This window comes from Peromyscus maniculatus, chromosome 2 (assembly GCF_049852395.1).
Source record: "Peromyscus maniculatus bairdii isolate BWxNUB_F1_BW_parent chromosome 2, HU_Pman_BW_mat_3.1, whole genome shotgun sequence".
Classification (NCBI taxonomy): Eukaryota; Metazoa; Chordata; class Mammalia; order Rodentia; family Cricetidae; genus Peromyscus; species Peromyscus maniculatus.
Window position 1 is genome coordinate 162,832,391 of NC_134853.1, and position 24,621 is coordinate 162,857,011.

The 24,621-nt window shown below is 45.5% G+C and overlaps 3 pseudogenes; all 3 read right to left on the bottom strand.

The window, feature by feature from the left end:
• Positions 1-1,352: 1,352 nt before the first annotated feature.
• Positions 1,353-3,590, bottom strand: LOC143271706 (crooked neck-like protein 1 pseudogene; annotated as a pseudogene).
• Positions 3,591-11,043: 7,453 nt separating this feature from the next.
• LOC143271707 (crooked neck-like protein 1 pseudogene) lies at positions 11,044-13,281 on the bottom strand (annotated as a pseudogene).
• Positions 13,282-20,693: 7,412 nt separating this feature from the next.
• On the bottom strand, positions 20,694-22,766 carry LOC143271760 (crooked neck-like protein 1 pseudogene; annotated as a pseudogene).
• Between the last annotated feature and the right edge of the window lie 1,855 nt (positions 22,767-24,621).

A 24,621-nucleotide genomic window follows, 5' to 3' on the forward strand; every position in this document is an offset into this window, starting at 1 on the left:
CATGGGAAGAAAGTCCAATCTGTATCTCAGGGTGAAGGATGCTAAGGAGTAAAAGTGAGCTTTGTGGCTGTCTCTCTGAGGAAGTGGAAGTTCTATTGTTGTGTGTGTGTGTGTGTGTGTGTGTGTGTGTGTGTGTGTGTGTGTGTGTGTGTTTGACGTGATACCCTTTATGTAGACTAGAATGACCTCGACCACAGGACATCTAGGTACTGTGCCTCCTGGGTGCTCGAATAAACGGTGTGCATGACCGCACGTGGCAGAAGAGCTCCTGCCAAGCATATGGGAAGCCCTTGATGCTGTCTTTAGCACCATGGAATGGTCCCCAAAGAAAGGATGGAAAGAAAGATCCCAAGACGGAAGCCAAGCTGGTGTCTGAAGTACTGAATAAGAATAGTCTGAGTGCTGGGAGCTCCTCTCTAATCTCAGACAGTGTGGGAACTACAGGAGCTGACTGGGGGAACATGCATCAGAATGTCTGGGTGGAGCTGGACTTGGGAGAGCACCACCAACACTCCTCAGCTAGGAGTACTAGAATTCAACCTTAGCCAGGGCTCCATGGTCAAACCTAAAATCAAAAGTCAAAGAAAAAGGAAACGAACCCAGTGTCTGGAAAATCCACAGAAGCCAAAGGAGTGAGCATATACTACACAGGTCATTGTATTAACAGGATAAAATTTATTTTTAAATACAAAATAACCACATAGCATTTTAAACATAAACAGTCAGTCACATTCTGTACATTCACGATAGTGTACAATCGCCTCCCTCCAGTTGTGAAATATGGTCGGTCCTCTTCCCGAAAAGGGATCTTCCTCGAAGCACTCTTTCCCTCTCCCCTCACTCCCTAGTCCTGACAAGCATAATCCACTCTCTTGGGATCTGCCTCTTCTGGACAGTTACTGTACACGGAATCACAATGCACAACTTGGTCGATCTGTTTCTCTCGCTTTCTATACTGTAATCAGAGTTTAGCCTTGTACCAGTGTGTATCATCACTTCACTTTGATGTCTAAACATTGTCTCATTGTAGGGAAATGTCATGGCTTATAAATTATCTGTCATACACTGATGGGCATGTGAGTCCACAGGCCATAGAAAACTCATTTTCATGTAGGCTAGGAGCAGGAGGGGTGAACAGAAGAACCTAAGGTATTCTATAGACATTTAAACACTATCGACAAAGTGTTTTAAAAAAGTAATTAGAAAGGTAGCTATCAAAGATCACTCCTTACTGTGTAAATATGTAAATAAGTTCAGAAATCAAAGTTCTAAACGATTCATTTCTATTTAAAAAAATTTTCCAACATTTACAAAGATGAGGATTCACTCTCACCAATGTCCTTATCTGGATCCTATTGGGCAGCTTCTTTTCCTTGTTGCCGTTTCTTCCAAAGCTTGGCCATTGCCAGAAACTTGAGGTTCGGCTGGTTGGCAGCATCCTCTGGAAAGATGTAATCATGGTATTCTTCCCAGCTGGCATCAGACCCATCTTGGGCCTGGACCTTTCTCCTCTTCTTGACCTTTTCTGGCATGAGTTTGTCTACTCTTTCCTTGTCTGATACTGTTCCAAATTCATCTTCAAACCCTCGCCAGGATTCCAGCAACTTAAGTCTCTCTTCTTTCTCTTCACGGTTTCTCATGGTTCTGTTCGCCTCTTGATAAACCTGTCTGCATTTAGTCACACCTGCTTCTTTGCCTGAGGATAACTCAAAGCGAGCCAAACTGATCCATACCTTGACATCCTGTGTTCGCTGAAGCAGTTTTCGGTAAAGTTTTCGTACCCTTTCCGTTTCTTCCTGCTCAGTCTCAAAATCGATATAGGATGTCCAAAGGACCTCTGGCATGTCTAAGCTTGGCTGGCTGATGGCTAATTCGTAGATGGCCCGGGCTCTATCGATATCACCAAGGATTGTCTCTAATTCTGCAAACTTAATCCATGAGGTACAACTTTCAGGTCCAAATTCCAAGAACTTCTCATAAATCTTTCGGCATCTGTCAAATTCTCGAAGCTGTAGTTCCAGTTCTATATAGCCTTTGAATAACTTGTTCTTTGGGCATTTGCCTATGGAAGTCCCCAAAGCTCTTCTGGCCAGTGGCAGATTTTTGTGCCGTATTTCAAACTGTGCGTAATATAACCACATTTTGGCAAAGGTGAACTTTTTGTGAGGAATTAGTGCCAAAGAGGCTTGATAGACCTGTCTTGTCCTCTCAGGATCCTTGGCTTCCAGCTCTTCGTAGAATGCATAGTTGATCCAGAGGTAGATGTAGCGCTTCCAATGCCTCTTCTCCTGGATGGGCGGCACGTTGGCAATGGCCCTCTCATAGACTTCCCGCACTGTGTCGGCCTCCGCCTCACTTTCCTCCAAGCGCAAGTAATCAAACCAGGCATCGTAATTGTATGGATTAGCCTTCACTTCTTCTTCATATTGGCATCTCCGTTTGCTCACGATGATATCTTCAACAGCCCTGCGGTCCCCAAACTTCTTCTCAAAGACGGTATAGTTTTTCCAGAGTTCTTGCGCCCCTGGTTTTGAAATTCTAGCCAGGGCATATTTGTAGATAACTCGTACCCTTTCCAATTCTTTCTGGTTTTCCTCGAATTTGGCAAAGGCCGCATACAGGTGTGCGTCCACATGCTCCTCTCCAAAGAACTCCACTGCTCTCTCGTAGACTTGCCGCGCATGGGCAAAAGAAGCATGCTTCTCTTCGAATCGGGCATACTTGACCCAGTTCTTCACAGCAGGGTGCACGAGCACAAAGCGTTCGTAAAGGGTACGGGCCCGCTCCACCTCTTTGTGTCTCAGCTCGAAGCTGATGTAGGAGTGCCAGGCCTGCTCCTCAGGCCGCCATTCCATCCAGCGCTCAAACACTTGACGGGCACCGGCGACATTGCCCAACATCTCCTCCATGGATGTGTACCTGTGCCAGAACTCACTGACTCGGGGCAGAGTTGTTAGGGCTCGCTCCCAGATATTTCGGGCATGGTTCACCTGGCGGTTCTTCATTTCCATTTCTCCATACCTCAGCCAGAGTGGAATACTCCCATAGTCTACATCCAAGGCACGCTCGTATATGGACCGAGCCCTTGGGATTTCCTTGAGACTTTCTTCCCACTGGGCATATTTGATCCAGTTACTAATCACAGTCCTGTTTTTTCTTATGTTATCTTCAAAAGTCTTCCTCTTCCCAAGTTTGTAATCATTGAGCTCCTCTTCATCTGTGATCTTCTGCTGAGGCGGGGGTGGAAGGAGCTCGAGTTCTCTCTCTTTAGCCTCTCTTAAGAGCTGCTCTGCAGTTAGCTGAACCTCAGCTGGCGCTTTGTTTTTCGCCTTGGCCACTTTGGGAATCCGCTGTTTCCCCGCCGCTGTAGAGGACGCCATGTCTGGGGCCGCTGAACCGGAGTAACCCCGACACCAACACGCACACACACCACACCGCTGGACCTCAGAAATGGGCTTCAAAAACCAGCCAACACCAGAGAGCCGGCCCGGGACAAACTAGATCCCCCAGCAGAGGCCCACGCCTTTAATCCCAGCACTCGGAAGGCAGAGGCAAGAGGATCTCTGAGTTTGAGACCAGCCTGGTGAGCAGTAACGGGTTGTAAAAGCTTCAGAGGAAGCAGAGAAGGCTCTGTCCAGGAGCTTAGAGTCACACCTGGCCCTGGAAACGAATTTCTAAACGGTCTTATTAATTTTTTTTTTTTTTAAAAAAAGAGCCAAATATACGGATGAGAGCCTTAGAGATCAGGGAAATGCGGGGAGCCACCAGCTACCTTACCTCACCAGCTCTGCACCTTCCAAAATGCCCTGACTTCCCGTCTACCTAGGTTTTTATTGCCTAGGTTTGGATTGCCTTGCTGTTCTGCCCTCTCATTAGCTCTTAGCCCAGCTACCTCACTTCCTTGTCACCGCCTGTCTGCACAGACCTCAGGTCTCTGTGGTGGGTCCCGGGATTAAAGGCGTGTCTCACTACACTTGGCCGTTCCCTGGTGTGTCCTTGAACACACAGAGACTCTGCCTGACGTGTGTTCGGATTAAAGGCGTGTGCTACCACCGCTTGACTTCTGTGTTTCCTTAAAAATGGCTGGCCTTTTTCCCCTTGATCTCCACACTTGCCTTATTGATTAACGTACAAATAAAATATCACCCCATTTTGGCACAAACAGAGTATCACCACATTTCCCCTGTTTTGTCTAGTGAAAATAAAAAAATAATTTAAAAAGTTAAAACTAATATAAGAAAAACTATATACAATAACTATACACACTATATACAAGCAATAAACAAGTTAAAACTTTCCTTTTAATGAAACAGAAAAGGAAAAGATTCAAAAACAAATAAAGGGGGATATGATATGGAATATAGGATATCGATATGCTTGGATGAAAGGGTAGATTAATGTATCTGCTTTTAAAGAGCAACAATTAGGCCGGGCGTGGTGGAGCACGCCTTTAATCCCAGCACTCGGGAGGCAGAGCCAGGCAGATCTCTGTGAGTTCGAGGCCAGCTTGGGCTACCAAGTGAGCTCCAGGAAAGGCACAAAGCGACACAGAGAAACCCTGTCTCGAAAAAACCAAAAAAAAAAAAAAAAAAAAAATAAAGAGCAACAATTAGTGTAAAATCTTTTCCACTGCTGTAGATTTTAGTTTATTGATACAAATTTAAAGTTAATTTTGTTATACTGTATGTATATTTCTGCTCTCTTTTGAGGTATTCAGTTTATGAAACTCATTTAAATTGTAATGGATCATTGAGAACTACAGATGAATAATTAGTCTTCTATGAGAGTCAAACTTATGGGCATGTTAAGTTTTCAGGGTATACATAGACATAATTCAATCAGATAGGTAATCTTCAAACCCTTCAAAGACCTACAGAATACGGAATTTAAACTGTTTTAAAAACTTGGACTTTCTGGACAGTGAGATGTCTGCTCCTGTCAGCACCAATTTACTTCAAAGAGAGGATGGGCGTCAAAGACATTCCATGTGGAGTTGATCTTCTTCTTGGCAAAAATAGCCATTTGGGCAAGAAACTGTTCTTGCCTGGACTGCTTTAGAAAAAAAAAATGTTGTGTCGACTGGACATGTAGGACCCATTGGAAGGTGACCACTGAACTTTGCAAGGCAAAATGGTCTTTAGGACCCCAGACTCGAATGGTACCTAAAAGCCAAGACCGTGTCTTAATGAATATTCCAGCATGCATGTGAGGTCGACCCTGAGGAGAGGGTGCAGGATCCTTTGAAGGACAGCTACGGGGAGTTTCAGGGACAGTTAGGTCATCTCATACATAATTGGTTAAGCAAGCCAGCAGTTACACTGGTAACTTGTAACTGGCTGAGATTTAGTCTTCTCCTTTTTGGACACACTTGCACAAGCTTGGGCAAGTCTGCCCGTGACTCGGAAGGGGAGCTGGAAGGAGAGCTGCAGGATTTGTCCTTGACACATGGTGAAGCTGACTTAGGCCTGTGTTTCTTCTCCCCCTTGTCTGTGAATCAAAGGCCCTTTTTTGAGAGAGGCACCTGTTTTCCCCCTCTCAGAGAACTGAAATCTAAATTCAGTTGTGAGAGTGGGAGATTTTTAACCCCTTTCACAATGTGCTGGGTGGGCTAGATTTTGGATTCAACAGAGAGCTTGACGCAGGTCAGTAAGACCAAGGTATGGAGGGAAAGAAATCATGTGGATGGAAAGAAGTGACTACAGAGTTCAGAATGTGCTCCAAAGTGAATCAGAGGTTTCTGAGGCCTCCATCTTGGAGAGGTGAGACAATAGAAAGGACAGCACAGACAAGAACAGTGTGGGAGGCCCCAGACACGTTGACCACATGCTTAGGGGCCAAGACACAGCTGCCATGATAGGCTTACCGACAGGTACTACCCAGTCCCCAGAAAAAGCAATAAGCTGACCCTACCTAGGGAGGGCCAACAGCTAAGGGGAAATACCTGACCGTCCAAACATTCCCAGCACACACCTGAACCCCTAGACAACTGTCAGCCAATTGGGGTCCTGAACCTTGGAAATCATCTCACCCCCAACCTCTACCATCATCAAAACAAAAACAAAAGGTGGTCCCGCCCAGGCTCGGCACTCTTTGATAGTACTGCTGTATCCTACACAAAGAGGGTCCAAGCTCCAGCTTGCTTGAATACAGGCTCTCTGCTTTTGCTTATGGATTTGGACTCCTTGGTGTTCTTTTCTGGACAGAACAAACAGACGCAGTCCATATGTGATGAGGCTGTTCCTCTTTCCCCAGTCACTAGAAATGGAAACAGACTGGGTTCAAATAATGGAATGAAGGGAAAATGAGATGTGGGGTTGTACAGGCTGGTTTTGTGTGTCAATTTGGCTCAAGTTAGAATCTTCTGAGGAAGGAGCCGCAGTGGAGGAAATGCCTCTATGAGATCCAGCTGAAAGGCATTTTCTCAATTAGTGATCAATGGGGGAGGCCTCAGCCCAATGGTGGATGGTGGCACCCCTGGGGCTGATGGCCCTGAACTCTATAAGAAGATGGGCTGAACAAGCCAGCAGAAGCAAGCCAGTGCTTGCAAGCAGCTCCCCTCCATGGCCTCTGAATCGACTCCTGCTTCCAGGACGCCGCCTTGTTTTGAGTTCCTGTCCTGACTTCCTTCAGTGATGAACAGTAATGCTGAAGGGTAAGTCAAATAAACGTTTTTTCCTCCCCAACTTGCTCTTTGGCCATGGTGTTTTGTTGCAGCAAGAGAAACCCTAACTAAGGCAGGGGTCAAATGAGATTATAAATTTAGTTCCAGACACTGGAATCTTTCTGTTTAACCCACAAGAACTGGACACAACAAGTGCTCCATTTCTGGGATGCCCACCACAATTTCTACAACATTCGGGCTGGAAGACAGGATGGTGTCTGTCTGCTCTCCAGATGTCATTAGCGAGACCCAACCTGCGGTGCATCATCCCATAAGAGGGGGAATACAGGTCGAGAGGGTGTCAGTATTTGACATTTAAGCCATTCACTCTGGAAGACAGACAGAAAGACTGACAGCTACACTGCTGAGCTTAGACTTGAAGGGCTCTATGATCACAGACACTTCCAAATCAGTGTCCTCCTCCCTGAGAAGGCTCCTAGGTCAAATTCATGAAGAACTTCCTGTCCTGTGAAACCTGAAGAAGCTACAGCAGCACACTTGTGACCTGAGACATCAGACCCTAGAGATGTACCCTGCCTCTGAGGACATCTATGATAATAACATTGGTGACGTCCTGCCAGACAGACCTGCCACATTGCTCTAAGCTCATGGAAACACTCGGGGCTATAAGGCAGCCCAAATTGATCTACTTTGTTGCTAAGAGGTGTCTGGATTTTCATGGATTCCGTGTCTACAACCTGAAGTTCAAACTAGGCTCCTGTTTGCAATCAATAAGGAGAGGTCACAGCTGGGCTCTGAAAAATGAAAGCCAGGATTCAAGTGACTCATCGGAGACACAGATCATGTGTATTCAAGGGATTTTGGATGTACTTGGGAAACAAGACTGCTCCATTAGTTCAGATTAGAGGGAGTGAAGCTTTGACAGGGAGAACCAGGGGCTCATTTTCTAATGAAGGTCAAGAGTGCAGACCCAACCTCAGATAGGAAGAGAGATAGGAAAATGGTAGGGTTTTCATCCCAGCACCATCAGTGTCTGAGAGACCATAGACACAGGGAAGGAGATAAAGAGAGAAGATGTTACAAGGAGCATAATGGAATGGATGAGGCAGGCTCCATGCCTCTGTCTTGGTTTGGCATCTGCCTTTTGGTTGTCCATCCTACATAAAGATTTGTAATTTACGTATATACGTTCCTTTCTTGAACAGTAAGTTTTTGGAGCTCTGAACTGGTGTTGGGCATACAGCATTCTCACCGATGAGCTGTGATCTGTCTTTTTCTTGCTTTGGAAGGCTTGAGGAGCTGGATATTATTTCCCCCACCACCCTTAGCATTACAGTTTCCCATAGGATTCCAGAAAACCCTTTTGCATGAGAGGGCATTGTATTCTTTGAATTTACTGAGTCGCTTTCATGGACAGTTTCATAGTTGTTCATTATGCTAATCGGGTTTGCATATTCTCGTGCCCCCCTTGTTTCACACCTTCTGCATCCTAGAACTTTCAGAGTGAACAATGACCCAAAATTCCCTGTTCTTGGGCATTTTATACACCTCAGCTTCATGAAACCCCAGTCAAAGAGCTAGAGAGAGATTCTCTTGGAGAGATGGCTCAGGTGTTAACGGGGCTTGCTGTTCTTTCTGGGGACCAGCGTTTGATTTCAGCACACTGAAACTCTTGGAACAGTTCCAGATTATCCTGACACCACCCTTTCTTTTTCTGTATTCTGGGAGCACTTGCTGTCTTTTACATCTACACACACACCAAACATGTTTTCTGGATAATCCTTTGATTTATTATCATTGAGTGTGTATTGGAGTTTATATGTAGGCCCATCTGTGCCATTGTAACAATGTGGAGGTCAGAAGATGCTCCCACCCTCCCTCCCTCCCTCCCTCCTTCCTTCTCTCTCTCTCTCTCTCTCTCTCTCTCTCTCTCTCTCTCTCTCTCTCTCTCTCTCTCTCTCTCTCTCTCTCCCCACTCTGAGATGTGGTCTCATACACAGCTCTGGCCATCCTAGAACTCATTATGTACACCTGGCCAGCTACAAACTCCCAGAAATCCACATGCCCCTGCCTCCCTTGTGCTGTGATTAAAGACACTTGACACCATGCCTGCCTTCAGAGGATGACTTTCAATGGTCTGTTTCTTTTTCCACAGGAGATTCTGGACATCCCACTAAGGTTTTCGGTTGATGTAGCAAACTCTCATGCATTGAGCCACCACAGTGTTTCACAAACTGACTGTCTGTCTAAGCTCAAGATTAAGTGAAGCCTTTCCCAGCCAACACTCTGAATGCTGTGGCCACATGTCAGTAATACTCAGTCCCAGCTCATGGAGTGGGTCATCAACATACTCCTGGATTTTCTATATCCCTGACATTCATTGCTTAATGATGGTACATTTGATGCTATCCATTCCATGGACCATCTGGAACTCCATGTGGATGAGCATGGTGGGGATTGAGATCACTGATCCCTCCTCCCTGGGACTGGAAGTCAGTGGTGGATTAGAGGACCTGTGACTCAAATGGTCCATTTGAGGCAGAGTCTCAGAGGAGTCACTGAAGCCCTCTACAGTGATGGAGGCTGCACTCACTTGCTGGATTCAGTGTCTTGCCATCTGGTCCATAGATGGTGATTCAGTGACCCCTAAGGAATCTAGTCCATCCTCTGCTAATATCCAGGGCTAAGACCAGCCCAGGTGACACAATAAACATTCCTTTATATTCTCTAGATGAAAACTATTAACTATTTGTTTGGGTGAGATACGGAAAAATGGAAATAAAAGCAATGTTGACATTTGGATTTGAGATGAGTATGATTGTGTAGGCTTGTAAGGTGAAGCCAACTGGATCAGGTACTCCAGGCCAGCTGGGACAAAATTGGGAGGTCCAGGCAAGTTTGGGCCCCAGTGAGAATGGTGTCAAAGGGCAGGACAGCAGATTCTGGAATAAGAGAATTCCAGCTAGAGAATCTTGGATCAATGCTGAGCCTCTCTGGAAGAGGGCTTCCAGGTGTGTGGAACTGCTCCTGGGGCATGCATGCAGCAATGATTAAAGGAAACTTTCCCTCTCCCCACAGGCATGGGAAGAAAGTCCAATCTGTATGTCAGGGTGAAGGATGCTAAGGAGTAAAAGTGAGCTTTGTGGCTGTCTCTCTGAGGAAGTGGATGTTCTATTGTTTTCTTTGTGTGTGTGTGTGTGTGTGTGTGTGTGTGTGTGTGTTTGATGTGATACTCTTTATGTAGACTAGAATGAACTCGACCACAGGACATCTAGGTACTGTGCCTCCTGGGTGCTCGAATAAACGGTGTGCATGACCGCACGTGGCAGAAGAGCTCCTGCCAAGCATATGGGAAGCCCTTGATGCTGTCTTTAGCACCATGGAATGGTCCCCAAAGAAAGGATGGAAAGAAAGATCCCAAGACGGAAGCCAAGCTGGTGTCTGAAGTACTGAATAAGAATAGTCTGAGTGCTGGGAGCTCCTCTCTAATCTCAGACAGTGTGGGAACTACAGGAGCTGACTGGGGGAACATGCATCAGAATGTCTGGGTGGAGCTGGACTTGGGAGAGCACCACCAACACTCCTCAGCTAGGAGTACTAGAATTCAACCTTAGCCAGGGCTCCATGGTCAAACCTAAAATCAAAAGTCAAAGAAAAAGGAAACGAACCCAGTGTCTGGAAAATCCACAGAAGCCAAAGGAGTGAGCATATACTACACAGGTCATTGTATTAACAGGATAAAATTTATTTTTAAATACAAAATAACCACATAGCATTTTAAACACAAACAGTCAGTCACATTCTGTACATTCACGATAGTGTACAATCGCCTCCCTCCAGTTGTGAAATATGGTCGGTCCTCTTCCCGAAAAGGGATCTTCCTCGAAGCACTCTTTCCCTCTCCCCTCACTCCCTAGTCCTGACAAGCATAATCCACTCTCTTGGGATCTGCCTCTTCTGGACAGTTACTGTACACGGAATCACAATGCACAACTTGGTCGATCTGTTTCTCTCGCTTTCTATACTGTAATCAGAGTTTAGCCTTGTACCAGTGTGTATCATCACTTCACTTTGATGTCTAAACATTGTCTCATTGTAGGGAAATGTCATGGCTTATAAATTATCTGTCATACACTGATGGGCATGTGAGTCCACAGGCCATAGAAAACTCATTTTCATGTAGGCTAGGAGCAGGAGGGGTGAACAGAAGAACCTAAGGTATTCTATAGACATTTAAACACTATCGACAAAGTGTTTTAAAAAAGTAATTAGAAAGGTAGCTATCAAAGATCACTCCTTACTGTGTAAATATGTAAATAAGTTCAGAAATCAAAGTTCTAAACGATTCATTTCTATTTAAAAAATTTTTCCAACATTTACAAAGATGAGGATTCACTCTCACCAATGTCCTTATCTGGATCCTATTGGGCAGCTTCTTTTCCTTGTTGCCGTTTCTTCCAAAGCTTGGCCATTGCCAGAAACTTGAGGTTCGGCTGGTTGGCAGCATCCTCTGGAAAGATGTAATCATGGTATTCTTCCCAGCTGGCATCAGACCCATCTTGGGCCTGGACCTTTCTCCTCTTCTTGACCTTTTCTGGCATGAGTTTGTCTACTCTTTCCTTGTCTGATACTGTTCCAAATTCATCTTCAAACCCTCGCCAGGATTCCAGCAACTTAAGTCTCTCTTCTTTCTCTTCACGGTTTCTCATGGTTCTGTTCGCCTCTTGATAAACCTGTCTGCATTTAGTCACACCTGCTTCTTTGCCTGAGGATAACTCAAAGCGAGCCAAACTGATCCATACCTTGACATCCTGTGTTCGCTGAAGCAGTTTTCGGTAAAGTTTTCGTACCCTTTCCGTTTCTTCCTGCTCAGTCTCAAAATCGATATAGGATGTCCAAAGGACCTCTGGCATGTCTAAGCTTGGCTGGCTGATGGCTAATTCGTAGATGGCCCGGGCTCTATCGATATCACCAAGGATTGTCTCTAATTCTGCAAACTTAATCCATGAGGTACAACTTTCAGGTCCAAATTCCAAGAACTTCTCATAAATCTTTCGGCATCTGTCAAATTCTCGAAGCTGTAGTTCCAGTTCTATATAGCCTTTGAATAACTTGTTCTTTGGGCATTTGCCTATGGAAGTCCCCAAAGCTCTTCTGGCCAGTGGCAGATTTTTGTGCCGTATTTCAAACTGTGCGTAATATAACCACATTTTGGCAAAGGTGAACTTTTTGTGAGGAATTAGTGCCAAAGAGGCTTGATAGACCTGTCTTGTCCTCTCAGGATCCTTGGCTTCCAGCTCTTCGTAGAATGCATAGTTGATCCAGAGGTAGATGTAGCGCTTCCAATGCCTCTTCTCCTGGATGGGCGGCACGTTGGCAATGGCCCTCTCATAGACTTCCCGCACTGTGTCGGCCTCCGCCTCACTTTCCTCCAAGCGCAAGTAATCAAACCAGGCATCGTAATTGTATGGATTAGCCTTCACTTCTTCTTCATATTGGCATCTCCGTTTGCTCACGATGATATCTTCAACAGCCCTGCGGTCCCCAAACTTCTTCTCAAAGACGGTATAGTTTTTCCAGAGTTCTTGCGCCCCTGGTTTTGAAATTCTAGCCAGGGCATATTTGTAGATAACTCGTACCCTTTCCAATTCTTTCTGGTTTTCCTCGAATTTGGCAAAGGCCGCATACAGGTGTGCGTCCACATGCTCCTCTCCAAAGAACTCCACTGCTCTCTCGTAGACTTGCCGCGCATGGGCAAAAGAAGCATGCTTCTCTTCGAATCGGGCATACTTGACCCAGTTCTTCACAGCAGGGTGCACGAGCACAAAGCGTTCGTAAAGGGTACGGGCCCGCTCCACCTCTTTGTGTCTCAGCTCGAAGCTGATGTAGGAGTGCCAGGCCTGCTCCTCAGGCCGCCATTCCATCCAGCGCTCAAACACTTGACGGGCACCGGCGACATTGCCCAACATCTCCTCCATGGATGTGTACCTGTGCCAGAACTCACTGACTCGGGGCAGAGTTGTTAGGGCTCGCTCCCAGATATTTCGGGCATGGTTCACCTGGCGGTTCTTCATTTCCATTTCTCCATACCTCAGCCAGAGTGGAATACTCCCATAGTCTACATCCAAGGCACGCTCGTATATGGACCGAGCCCTTGGGATTTCCTTGAGACTTTCTTCCCACTGGGCATATTTGATCCAGTTACTAATCACAGTCCTGTTTTTTCTTATGTTATCTTCAAAAGTCTTCCTCTTCCCAAGTTTGTAATCATTGAGCTCCTCTTCATCTGTGATCTTCTGCTGAGGCGGGGGTGGAAGGAGCTCGAGTTCTCTCTCTTTAGCCTCTCTTAAGAGCTGCTCTGCAGTTAGCTGAACCTCAGCTGGCGCTTTGTTTTTCGCCTTGGCCACTTTGGGAATCCGCTGTTTCCCCGCCGCTGTAGAGGACGCCATGTCTGGGGCCGCTGAACCGGAGTAACCCCGACACCAACACGCACACACACCACACCGCTGGACCTCAGAAATGGGCTTCAAAAACCAGCCAACACCAGAGAGCCGGCCCGGGACAAACTAGATCCCCCAGCAGAGGCCCACGCCTTTAATCCCAGCACTCGGAAGGCAGAGGCAAGAGGATCTCTGAGTTTGAGACCAGCCTGGTGAGCAGTAACGGGTTGTAAAAGCTTCAGAGGAAGCAGAGAAGGCTCTGTCCAGGAGCTTAGAGTCACACCTGGCCCTGGAAACGAATTTCTAAACGGTCTTATTAATTTTTTTTTTTTTTAAAAAAAGAGCCAAATATACGGATGAGAGCCTTAGAGATCAGGGAAATGCGGGGAGCCACCAGCTACCTTACCTCACCAGCTCTGCACCTTCCAAAATGCCCTGACTTCCCGTCTACCTAGGTTTTTATTGCCTAGGTTTGGATTGCCTTGCTGTTCTGCCCTCTCATTAGCTCTTAGCCCAGCTACCTCACTTCCTTGTCACCGCCTGTCTGCACAGACCTCAGGTCTCTGTGGTGGGTCCCGGGATTAAAGGCGTGTCTCACTACACTTGGCCGTTCCCTGGTGTGTCCTTGAACACACAGAGACTCTGCCTGACGTGTGTTCGGATTAAAGGCGTGTGCTACCACCGCTTGACTTCTGTGTTTCCTTAAAAATGGCTGGCCTTTTTCCCCTTGATCTCCACACTTGCCTTATTGATTAACGTACAAATAAAATATCACCCCATTTTGGCACAAACAGAGTATCACCACATTTCCCCTGTTTTGTCTAGTGAAAATAAAAAAATAATTTAAAAAGTTAAAACTAATATAAGAAAAACTATATACAATAACTATACACACTATATACAAGCAATAAACAAGTTAAAACTTTCCTTTTAATGAAACAGAAAAGGAAAAGATTCAAAAACAAATAAAGGGGGATATGATATGGAATATAGGATATCGATATGCTTGGATGAAAGGGTAGATTAATGTATCTGCTTTTAAAGAGCAACAATTAGGCCGGGCGTGGTGGAGCACGCCTTTAATCCCAGCACTCGGGAGGCAGAGCCAGGCAGATCTCTGTGAGTTCGAGGCCAGCTTGGGCTACCAAGTGAGCTCCAGGAAAGGCACAAAGCGACACAGAGAAACCCTGTCTCGAAAAAACCAAAAAAAAAAAAAAAAAAAAAATAAAGAGCAACAATTAGTGTAAAATCTTTTCCACTGCTGTAGATTTTAGTTTATTGATACAAATTTAAAGTTAATTTTGTTATACTGTATGTATATTTCTGCTCTCTTTTGAGGTATTCAGTTTATGAAACTCATTTAAATTGTAATGGATCATTGAGAACTACAGATGAATAATTAGTCTTCTATGAGAGTCAAACTTATGGGCATGTTAAGTTTTCAGGGTATACATAGACATAATTCAATCAGATAGGTAATCTTCAAACCCTTCAAAGACCTACAGAATACGGAATTTAAACTGTTTTAAAAACTTGGACTTTCTGGACAGTGAGATGTCTGCTCCTGTCAGCACCAATTTACTTCAAAGAGAGGATGGGCGTCAAAGACATTCCATGTGGAGTTGATCTTCTTCTTGGCAAAAATAGCCATTTGGGCAAGAAACTGTTCTTGCCTGGACTGCTTTAGAAAAAAAAAATGTTGTGTCGACTGGACATGTAGGACCCATTGGAAGGTGACCACTGAACTTTGCAAGGCAAAATGGTCTTTAGGACCCCAGACTCGAATGGTACCTAAAAGCCAAGACCGTGTCTTAATGAATATTCCAGCATGCATGTGAGGTCGACCCTGAGGAGAGGGTGCAGGATCCTTTGAAGGACAGCTACGGGGAGTTTCAGGGACAGTTAGGTCATCTCATACATAATTGGTTAAGCAAGCCAGCAGTTACACTGGTAACTTGTAACTGGCTGAGATTTAGTCTTCTCCTTTTTGGACACACTTGCACAAGCTTGGGCAAGTCTGCCCGTGACTCGGAAGGGGAGCTGGAAGGAGAGCTGCAGGATTTGTCCTTGACACATGGTGAAGCTGACTTAGGCCTGTGTTTCTTCTCCCCCTTGTCTGTGAATCAAAGGCCCTTTTTTGAGAGAGGCACCTGTTTTCCCCCTCTCAGAGAACTGAAATCTAAATTCAGTTGTGAGAGTGGGAGATTTTTAACCCCTTTCACAATGTGCTGGGTGGGCTAGATTTTGGATTCAACAGAGAGCTTGACGCAGGTCAGTAAGACCAAGGTATGGAGGGAAAGAAATCATGTGGATGGAAAGAAGTGACTACAGAGTTCAGAATGTGCTCCAAAGTGAATCAGAGGTTTCTGAGGCCTCCATCTTGGAGAGGTGAGACAATAGAAAGGACAGCACAGACAAGAACAGTGTGGGAGGCCCCAGACACGTTGACCACATGCTTAGGGGCCAAGACACAGCTGCCATGATAGGCTTACCGACAGGTACTACCCAGTCCCCAGAAAAAGCAATAAGCTGACCCTACCTAGGGAGGGCCAACAGCTAAGGGGAAATACCTGACCGTCCAAACATTCCCAGCACACACCTGAACCCCTAGACAACTGTCAGCCAATTGGGGTCCTGAACCTTGGAAATCATCTCACCCCCAACCTCTACCATCATCAAAACAAAAACAAAAGGTGGTCCCGCCCAGGCTCGGCACTCTTTGATAGTACTGCTGTATCCTACACAAAGAGGGTCCAAGCTCCAGCTTGCTTGAATACAGGCTCTCTGCTTTTGCTTATGGATTTGGACTCCTTGGTGTTCTTTTCTGGACAGAACAAACAGACGCAGTCCATATGTGATGAGGCTGTTCCTCTTTCCCCAGTCACTAGAAATGGAAACAGACTGGGTTCAAATAATGGAATGAAGGGAAAATGAGATGTGGGGTTGTACAGGCTGGTTTTGTGTGTCAATTTGGCTCAAGTTAGAATCTTCTGAGGAAGGAGCCGCAGTGGAGGAAATGCCTCTATGAGATCCAGCTGAAAGGCATTTTCTCAATTAGTGATCAATGGGGGAGGCCTCAGCCCAATGGTGGATGGTGGCACCCCTGGGGCTGATGGCCCTGAACTCTATAAGAAGATGGGCTGAACAAGCCAGCAGAAGCAAGCCAGTGCTTGCAAGCAGCTCCCCTCCATGGCCTCTGAATCGACTCCTGCTTCCAGGACGCCGCCTTGTTTTGAGTTCCTGTCCTGACTTCCTTCAGTGATGAACAGTAATGCTGAAGGGTAAGTCAAATAAACGTTTTTTCCTCCCCAACTTGCTCTTTGGCCATGGTGTTTTGTTGCAGCAAGAGAAACCCTAACTAAGGCAGGGGTCAAATGAGATTATAAATTTAGTTCCAGACACTGGAATCTTTCTGTTTAACCCACAAGAACTGGACACAACAAGTGCTCCATTTCTGGGATGCCCACCACAATTTCTACAACATTCGGGCTGGAAGACAGGATGGTGTCTGTCTGCTCTCCAGATGTCATTAGCGAGACCCAACCTGCGGTGCATCATCCCATAAGAGGGGGAATACAGGTCGAGAGGGTGTCAGTATTTGACATTTAAGCCATTCACTCTGGAAGACAGACAGAAAGACTGACAGCTACACTGCTGAGCTTAGACTTGAAGGGCTCTATGATCACAGACACTTCCAAATCAGTGTCCTCCTCCCTGAGAAGGCTCCTAGGTCAAATTCATGAAGAACTTCCTGTCCTGTGAAACCTGAAGAAGCTACAGCAGCACACTTGTGACCTGAGACATCAGACCCTAGAGATGTACCCTGCCTCTGAGGACATCTATGATAATAACATTGGTGACGTCCTGCCAGACAGACCTGCCACATTGCTCTAAGCTCATGGAAACACTCGGGGCTATAAGGCAGCCCAAATTGATCTACTTTGTTGCTAAGAGGTGTCTGGATTTTCATGGATTCCGTGTCTACAACCTGAAGTTCAAACTAGGCTCCTGTTTGCAATCAATAAGGAGAGGTCACAGCTGGGCTCTGAAAAATGAAAGCCAGGATTCAAGTGACTCATCGGAGACACAGATCATGTGTATTCAAGGGATTTTGGATGTACTTGGGAAACAAGACTGCTCCATTAGTTCAGATTAGAGGGAGTGAAGCTTTGACAGGGAGAACCAGGGGCTCATTTTCTAATGAAGGTCAAGAGTGCAGACCCAACCTCAGATAGGAAGAGAGATAGGAAAATGGTAGGGTTTTCATCCCAGCACCATCAGTGTCTGAGAGACCATAGACACAGGGAAGGAGATAAAGAGAGAAGATGTTACAAGGAGCATAATGGAATGGATGAGGCAGGCTCCATGCCTCTGTCTTGGTTTGGCATCTGCCTTTTGGTTGTCCATCCTACATAAAGATTTGTAATTTACGTATATACGTTCCTTTCTTGAACAGTAAGTTTTTGGAGCTCTGAACTGGTGTTGGGCATACAGCATTCTCACCGATGAGCTGTGATCTGTCTTTTTCTTGCTTTGGAAGGCTTGAGGAGCTGGATATTATTTCCCCCACCACCCTTAGCATTACAGTTTCCCATAGGATTCCAGAAAACCCTTTTGCATGAGAGGGCATTGTATTCTTTGAATTTACTGAGTCGCTTTCATGGACAGTTTCATAGTTGTTCATTATGCTAATCGGGTTTGCATATTCTCGTGCCCCCCTTGTTTCACACCTTCTGCATCCTAGAACTTTCAGAGTGAACAATGACCCAAAATTCCCTGTTCTTGGGCATTTTATACACCTCAGCTTCATGAAACCCCAGTCAAAGAGCTAGAGAGAGATTCTCTTGGAGAGATGGCTCAGGTGTTAACGGGGCTTGCTGTTCTTTCTGGGGACCAGCGTTTGATTTCAGCACACTGAAACTCTTGGAACAGTTCCAGATTATCCTGACACCACCCTTTCTTTTTCTGTATTCTGGGAGCACTTGCTGTCTTTTACATCTACACACACACCAAACATGTTTTCTGGATAATCCTTTGATTTATTATCATTGAGTGTGTATTGGAGTTTATATGTAGGCCCATCTGTGCCATTGTAACAATGTGGAGGTCAGAAGATGCTCCCACCCTCCCTCCCTCCCTCCCTCCTTCCTTCTCTCTCTCTCTCTCTCTCTCTCTCTCTCTCTCTCTCTCTCTCTCTCTCTCTCTCTCTCTCTCTCTCTCTCTCTCCCCACTCTGAGATGTGGTCTCATACACAGCTCTGGCCATCCTAGAACTCATTATGTACACCTGGCCAGCTACAAACTCCCAGAAATCCACATGCCCCTGCCTCCCTTGTGCTGTGATTAAAGACACTTGACACCATGCCTGCCTTCAGAGGATGACTTTCAATGGTCTGTTTCTTTTTCCACAGGAGATTCTGGACATCCCACTAAGGTTTTCGGTTGATGTAGCAAACTCTCATGCATTGAGCCACCACAGTGTTTCACAAACTGACTGTCTGTCTAAGCTCAAGATTAAGTGAAGCCTTTCCCAGCCAACACTCTGAATGCTGTGGCCACATGTCAGTAATACTCAGTCCCAGCTCATGGAGTGGGTCATCAACATACTCCTGGATTTTCTATATCCCTGACATTCATTGCTTAATGATGGTACATTTGATGCTATCCATTCCATGGACCATCTGGAACTCCATGTGGATGAGCATGGTGGGGATTGAGATCACTGATCCCTCCTCCCTGGGACTGGAAGTCAGTGGTGGATTAGAGGACCTGTGACTCAAATGGTCCATTTGAGGCAGAGTCTCAGAGGAGTCACTGAAGCCCTCTACAGTGATGGAGGCTGCACTCACTTGCTGGATTCAGTGTCTTGCCATCTGGTCCATAGATGGTGATTCAGTGACCCCTAAGGAATCTAGTCCATCCTCTGCTAATATCCAGGGCTAAGACCAGCCCAGGTGACACAATAAACATTCCTTTATATTCTCTAGATGAAAACTATTAACTATTTGTTTGGGTGAGATACGGAAAAATGGAAATAAAAGCAATGTTGACATTTGGATTTGAGATGAGTATGATTGTGTAGGCTTGTAAGGTGAAGCCAACTGGATCAGGTACTCCAGGCCAGCTGGGACAAAATTGGGAGGTCCAGGCAAGTTTGGGCCCCAGTGAGAATGGTGTCAAAGGGCAGGACAGCAGATTCTGGAATAAGAGAATTCCAGCTAGAGAATCTTGGATCAATGCTGAGCCTCTCTGGAAGAGGGCTTCCAGGTGTGTGGAACTGCTCCTGGGGCATGCATGCAGCAATGATTAAAGGAAACTTTCCCTCTCCCCACAGGCATGGGAAGAAAGTCCAATCTGTATGTCAGGGTGAAGGATGCTAAGGAGTAAAAGTGAGCTTTGTGGCTGTCTCTCTGAGGAAGTGGATGTTCTATTGTTTTCTTTGTGTGTGTGTGTGTGTGTGTGTGTGTGTGTGTGTGTTTGATGTGATACTCTTTATGTAGACTAGAATGAACTCGACCACAGGACATCTAGGTACTGTGCCTCCTGGGTGCTCGAATAAACGGTGTGCATGACCGCACGTGGCAGAAGAGCTCCTGCCAAGCATATGGGAAGCCCTTGATGCTGTCTTTAGCACCATGGAATGGTCCCCAAAGAAAGGATGGAAAGAAAGATCCCAAGACGGAAGCCAAGCTGGTGTCTGAAGTACTGAATAAGAATAGTCTGAGTGCTGGGAGCTCCTCTCTAATCTCAGACAGTGTGGGAACTACAGGAGCTGACTGGGGGAACATGCATCAGAATGTCTGGGTGGAGCTGGACTTGGGAGAGCACCACCAACACTCCTCAGCTAGGAGTACTAGAATTCAACCTTAGCCAGGGCTCCATGGTCAAACCTAAAATCAAAAGTCAAAGAAAAAGGAAACGAACCCAGTGTCTGGAAAATCCACAGAAGCCAAAGGAGTGAGCATATACTACACAGGTCATTGTATTAACAGGATAAAATTTATTTTTAAATACAAAATAACCACATAGCATTTTAAACACAAACAGTCAGTCACATTCTGTACATTCACGATAGTGTACAATCGCCTCCCTCCAGTTGTGAAATATGGTCGGTCCTCTTCCCGAAAAGGGATCTTCCTCGAAGCACTCTTTCCCTCTCCCCTCACTCCCTAGTCCTGACAAGCATAATCCACTCTCTTGGGATCTGCCTCTTCTGGACAGTTACTGTACACGGAATCACAATGCACAACTTGGTCGATCTGTTTCTCTCGCTTTCTATACTGTAATCAGAGTTTAGCCTTGTACCAGTGTGTATCATCACTTCACTTTGATGTCTAAACATTGTCTCATTGTAGGGAAATGTCATGGCTTATAAATTATCTGTCATACACTGATGGGCATGTGAGTCCACAGGCCATAGAAAACTCATTTTCATGTAGGCTAGGAGCAGGAGGGGTGAACAGAAGAACCTAAGGTATTCTATAGACATTTAAACACTATCGACAAAGTGTTTTAAAAAAGTAATTAGAAAGGTAGCTATCAAAGATCACTCCTTACTGTGTAAATATGTAAATAAGTTCAGAAATCAAAGTTCTAAATGATTCATTTCTATTTAAAAAATTTTTCCAACATTTACAAAGATGAGGATTCACTCTCACCAATGTCCTTATCTGGATCCTATTGGGCAGCTTCTTTTCCTTGTTGCCGTTTCTTCCAAAGCTTGGCCATTGCCAGAAACTTGAGGTTCGGCTGGTTGGCAGCATCCTCTGGAAAGATGTAATCATGGTATTCTTCCCAGCCGGCATCAGACCCATCTTGGGCCTGGACCTTTCTCCTCTTCTTGACCTTTTCTGGCATGAGTTTGTCTACTCTTTCCTTGTCTGATACTGTTCCAAATTCATCTTCAAACCCTCGCCAGGATTCCAGCAACTTAAGTCTCTCTTCTTTCTCTTCACGGTTTCTCATGGTTCTGTTCGCCTCTTGATAAACCTGTCTGCATTTAGTCACACCTGCTTCTTTGCCTGAGGATAACTCAAAGCGAGCCAAACTGATCCATACCTTGACATCCTGTGTTCGCTGAAGCAGTTTTCGGTAAAGTTTTCGTACCCTTTCCGTTTCTTCCTGCTCAGTCTCAAAATCGATATAGGATGTCCAAAGGACCTCTGGCATGTCTAAGCTTGGCTGGCTGATGGCTAATTCGTAGATGGCCCGGGCTCTATCGATATCACCAAGGATTGTCTCTAATTCTGCAAACTTAATCCATGAGGTACAACTTTCAGGTCCAAATTCCAAGAACTTCTCATAAATCTTTCAGCATCTGTCAAATTCTCGAAGCTGTAGTTCCAGTTCTATATAGCCTTTGAATAACTTGTTCTTTGGGCATTTGCCTATGGAAGTCCCCAAAGCTCTTCTGGCCAGTGGCAGATTTTTGTGCCGTATTTCAAACTGTGCGTAATATAACCACATTTTGGCAAAGGTGAACTTTTTGTGAGGAATTAGTGCCAAAGAGGCTTGATAGACCTGTCTTGTCCTCTCAGGATCCTTGGCTTCCAGCTCTTCGTAGAATGCATAGTTGATCCAGAGGTAGATGTAGCGCTTCCAATGCCTCTTCTCCTGGATGGGCGGCACGTTGGCAATGGCCCTCTCATAGACTTCCCGCACTGTGTCGGCCTCCGCCTCACTTTCCTCCAAGCGCAAGTAATCAAACCAGGCATCGTAATTGTATGGATTAGCCTTCACTTCTTCTTCATATTGGCATCTCCGTTTGCTCACGATGATATCTTCAACAGCCCTGCGGTCCCCAAACTTCTTCTCAAAGACGGTATAGTTTTTCCAGAGTTCTTGCGCCCCTGGTTTTGAAATTCTAGCCAGGGCATATTTGTAGATAACTCGTACCCTTTCCAATTCTTTCTGGTTTTCCTCGAATTTGGCAAAGGCCGCATACAGGTGTGCGTCCACATGCTCCTCTCCAAAGAACTCCACTGCTCTCTCGTAGACTTGCCGCGCATGGGCAAAAGAAGCATGCTTCTCTTCGAATCGGGCATACTTGACCCAGTTCTTCACAGCAGGGTGCACGAGCACAAAGCGTTCGTAAAGGGTACGGGCCCGCTCCACCTCTTTGTGTCTCAGCTCGAAGCTGATGTAGGAGTGCCAGGCCTGCTCCTCAGGCCGCCATTCCATCCAGCGCTCAAACACTTGACGGGCACCGGCGACATTGCCCAACATCTCCTCCATGGATGTGTACCTGTGCCAGAACTCACTGACTCGGGGCAGAGTTGTTAGGGCTCGCTCCCAGATATTTCGGGCATGGTTCACCTGGCGGTTCTTCATTTCCATTTCTCCATACCTCAGCCAGAGTGGAATACTCCCATAGTCTACATCCAAGGCACGCTCGTATATGGACCGAGCCCTTGGGATTTCCTTGAGACTTTCTTCCCACTGGGCATATTTGATCCAGTTACTAATCACAGTCCTGTTTTTTCTTATGTTATCTTCAAAAGTCTTCCTCTTCCCAAGTTTGTAATCATTGAGCTCCTCTTCATCTGTGATCTTCTGCTGAGGCGGGGGTGGAAGGAGCTCGAGTTCTCTCTCTTTAGCCTCTCTTAAGAGCTGCTCTGCAGTTAGCTGAACCTCAGCTGGCGCTTTGTTTTTCGCCTTGGCCACTTTGGGAATCCGCTGTTTCCCCGCCGCTGTAGAGGACGCCATGTCTGGGGCCGCTGAACCGGAGTAACCCCTGACACCAACACGCACACACACCACACCGCTGGACCTCAGAAATGGGCTTCAAAAACCAGCCAACACCAGAGAGCCGGCCCGGGACAAACTAGAACCCCAAACAGAGGCCCACGCCTTTAATCCCAGCACTCGGAAGGCAGAGGCAAGAGGATCTCTGAGTTTGAGACCAGCCTGGTGAGCAGTAACGGGTTGTAAAAGCTTCAGAGGAAGCAGAGAAGACTCTGTCCAGGAGCTTAGAGTCACACCTGGCCCTGGAAACGAATTTCTAAACGGTCTTATTAATTTTTTTTTTTTAAAAAAAAGAGCCAAATATACGGATGAGAGCCTTAGAGACCAGGGAAATGCGGGGAGCCACCAGCTACCTTACCTCACCAGCTCTGCACCTTCCAAAATGCCCTGACTTCCCGTCTACCTAGGTTTTTATTGCCTAGGTTTGGATTGCCTTGCTGTTCTGCCCTCTCATTGGCTCTTAGCCCAGCTACCTCACTTCCTTGTCACCGCCTGTCTGCACAGACCTCAGGTCTCTGTGGTGGGTCCCGGGATTAAAGGCGTGTCTCACTACACTTGGCCGTTCCCTGGTGTGTCCTTGAACACACAGAGACTCTGCCTGACGTGTGTTCGGATTAAAGGCGTGTGCTACCACCACTTGACTTCTGTGTTTCCTTAAAAATGGCTGGCCTTTTTCCTCTTCATCTCCAGACATGCCTTATTGATTAACATACAAATAAAATATCACCCCATTTTGGCACAAACAGAGTATCACCACATTTCCCCTGTTTTGTCTAATGAAAATAAAAAAAATAATTTAAAAAGTTAAAACTAATATAAGAAAAACTATTTACAATAAATACAATAACTATATACACTATATACAAGCAATAAACAAGTTAAAACTTTCCTTTTAATTAAATAGAAAAGGAAAAGATTAAAAAACAAATAAAGGGGATATGATATGGAAATACAGGATATAGATATGCTTGGATGAAAGGGTAGATTAATGTATCTGCTTTTAAAGAGCAACAATTAGTGTAAAGTCTTTTCCACTGCTGTCGATTTTAGTTTATTGATACAAATTTAAAGTTAATTTTGTTATACTGTATGTATATTTCTGCTCTCTTTTAAGGTATTCAGTTTATGTAACGCCTTTAAATTGTAATGGATAATTGAGAACTACAGATGAATAATTAGTCTTCTATGAGAGTCAAAGTAATGGGCATGTTAAGTTTTTAGGGTATACATAGACATAATTCAATCAGGTAGGTAATCTTCAAACCCTTCAAAGACCTACAGAATATGGAATTTAAAATGTTTTAAAAACTTGGACTTTCTGGACAGTGAGATGTCTGCTCCTGTCAGCACCAATTTACTTCAAAGAGAGGATGGGCGTCAAAGACACTCCATGTGGAGTTGATCTTCTTCTTGGCAAAAATAGCCATTTGGGCAAGAAACTGTTCTTGCCTGGACTGCTTTTAAAAAATGTTGTGTCGACTGGACATGCAGGACCCATTGGAAGGTGACCACCAAACTTTGAAAGGCAAATTGTCCTTTAGGACCCCAGACTGGAATGGTACCTAAAAGGCAAGACTGTGTCTTAATGAATATTCCAGCATTATGTGAGGTCGGCCCTGAGGAGAGTGTTCAGGCTCCTTTGAAGCACAGCTGGGGAGTTTCAAGGACAGTTAGGTCATCTCATACATAATTGGTTAAGCAAGCAGAAGTAACAATAGTAACTTTGAATTGGCTGAGATTTAGTCTTATCCTTTTTGGACTCACTTACCCAAGCTTGGGCAAATCCACCCGTGACTCAGAAGGGGAGCTTCAGGAT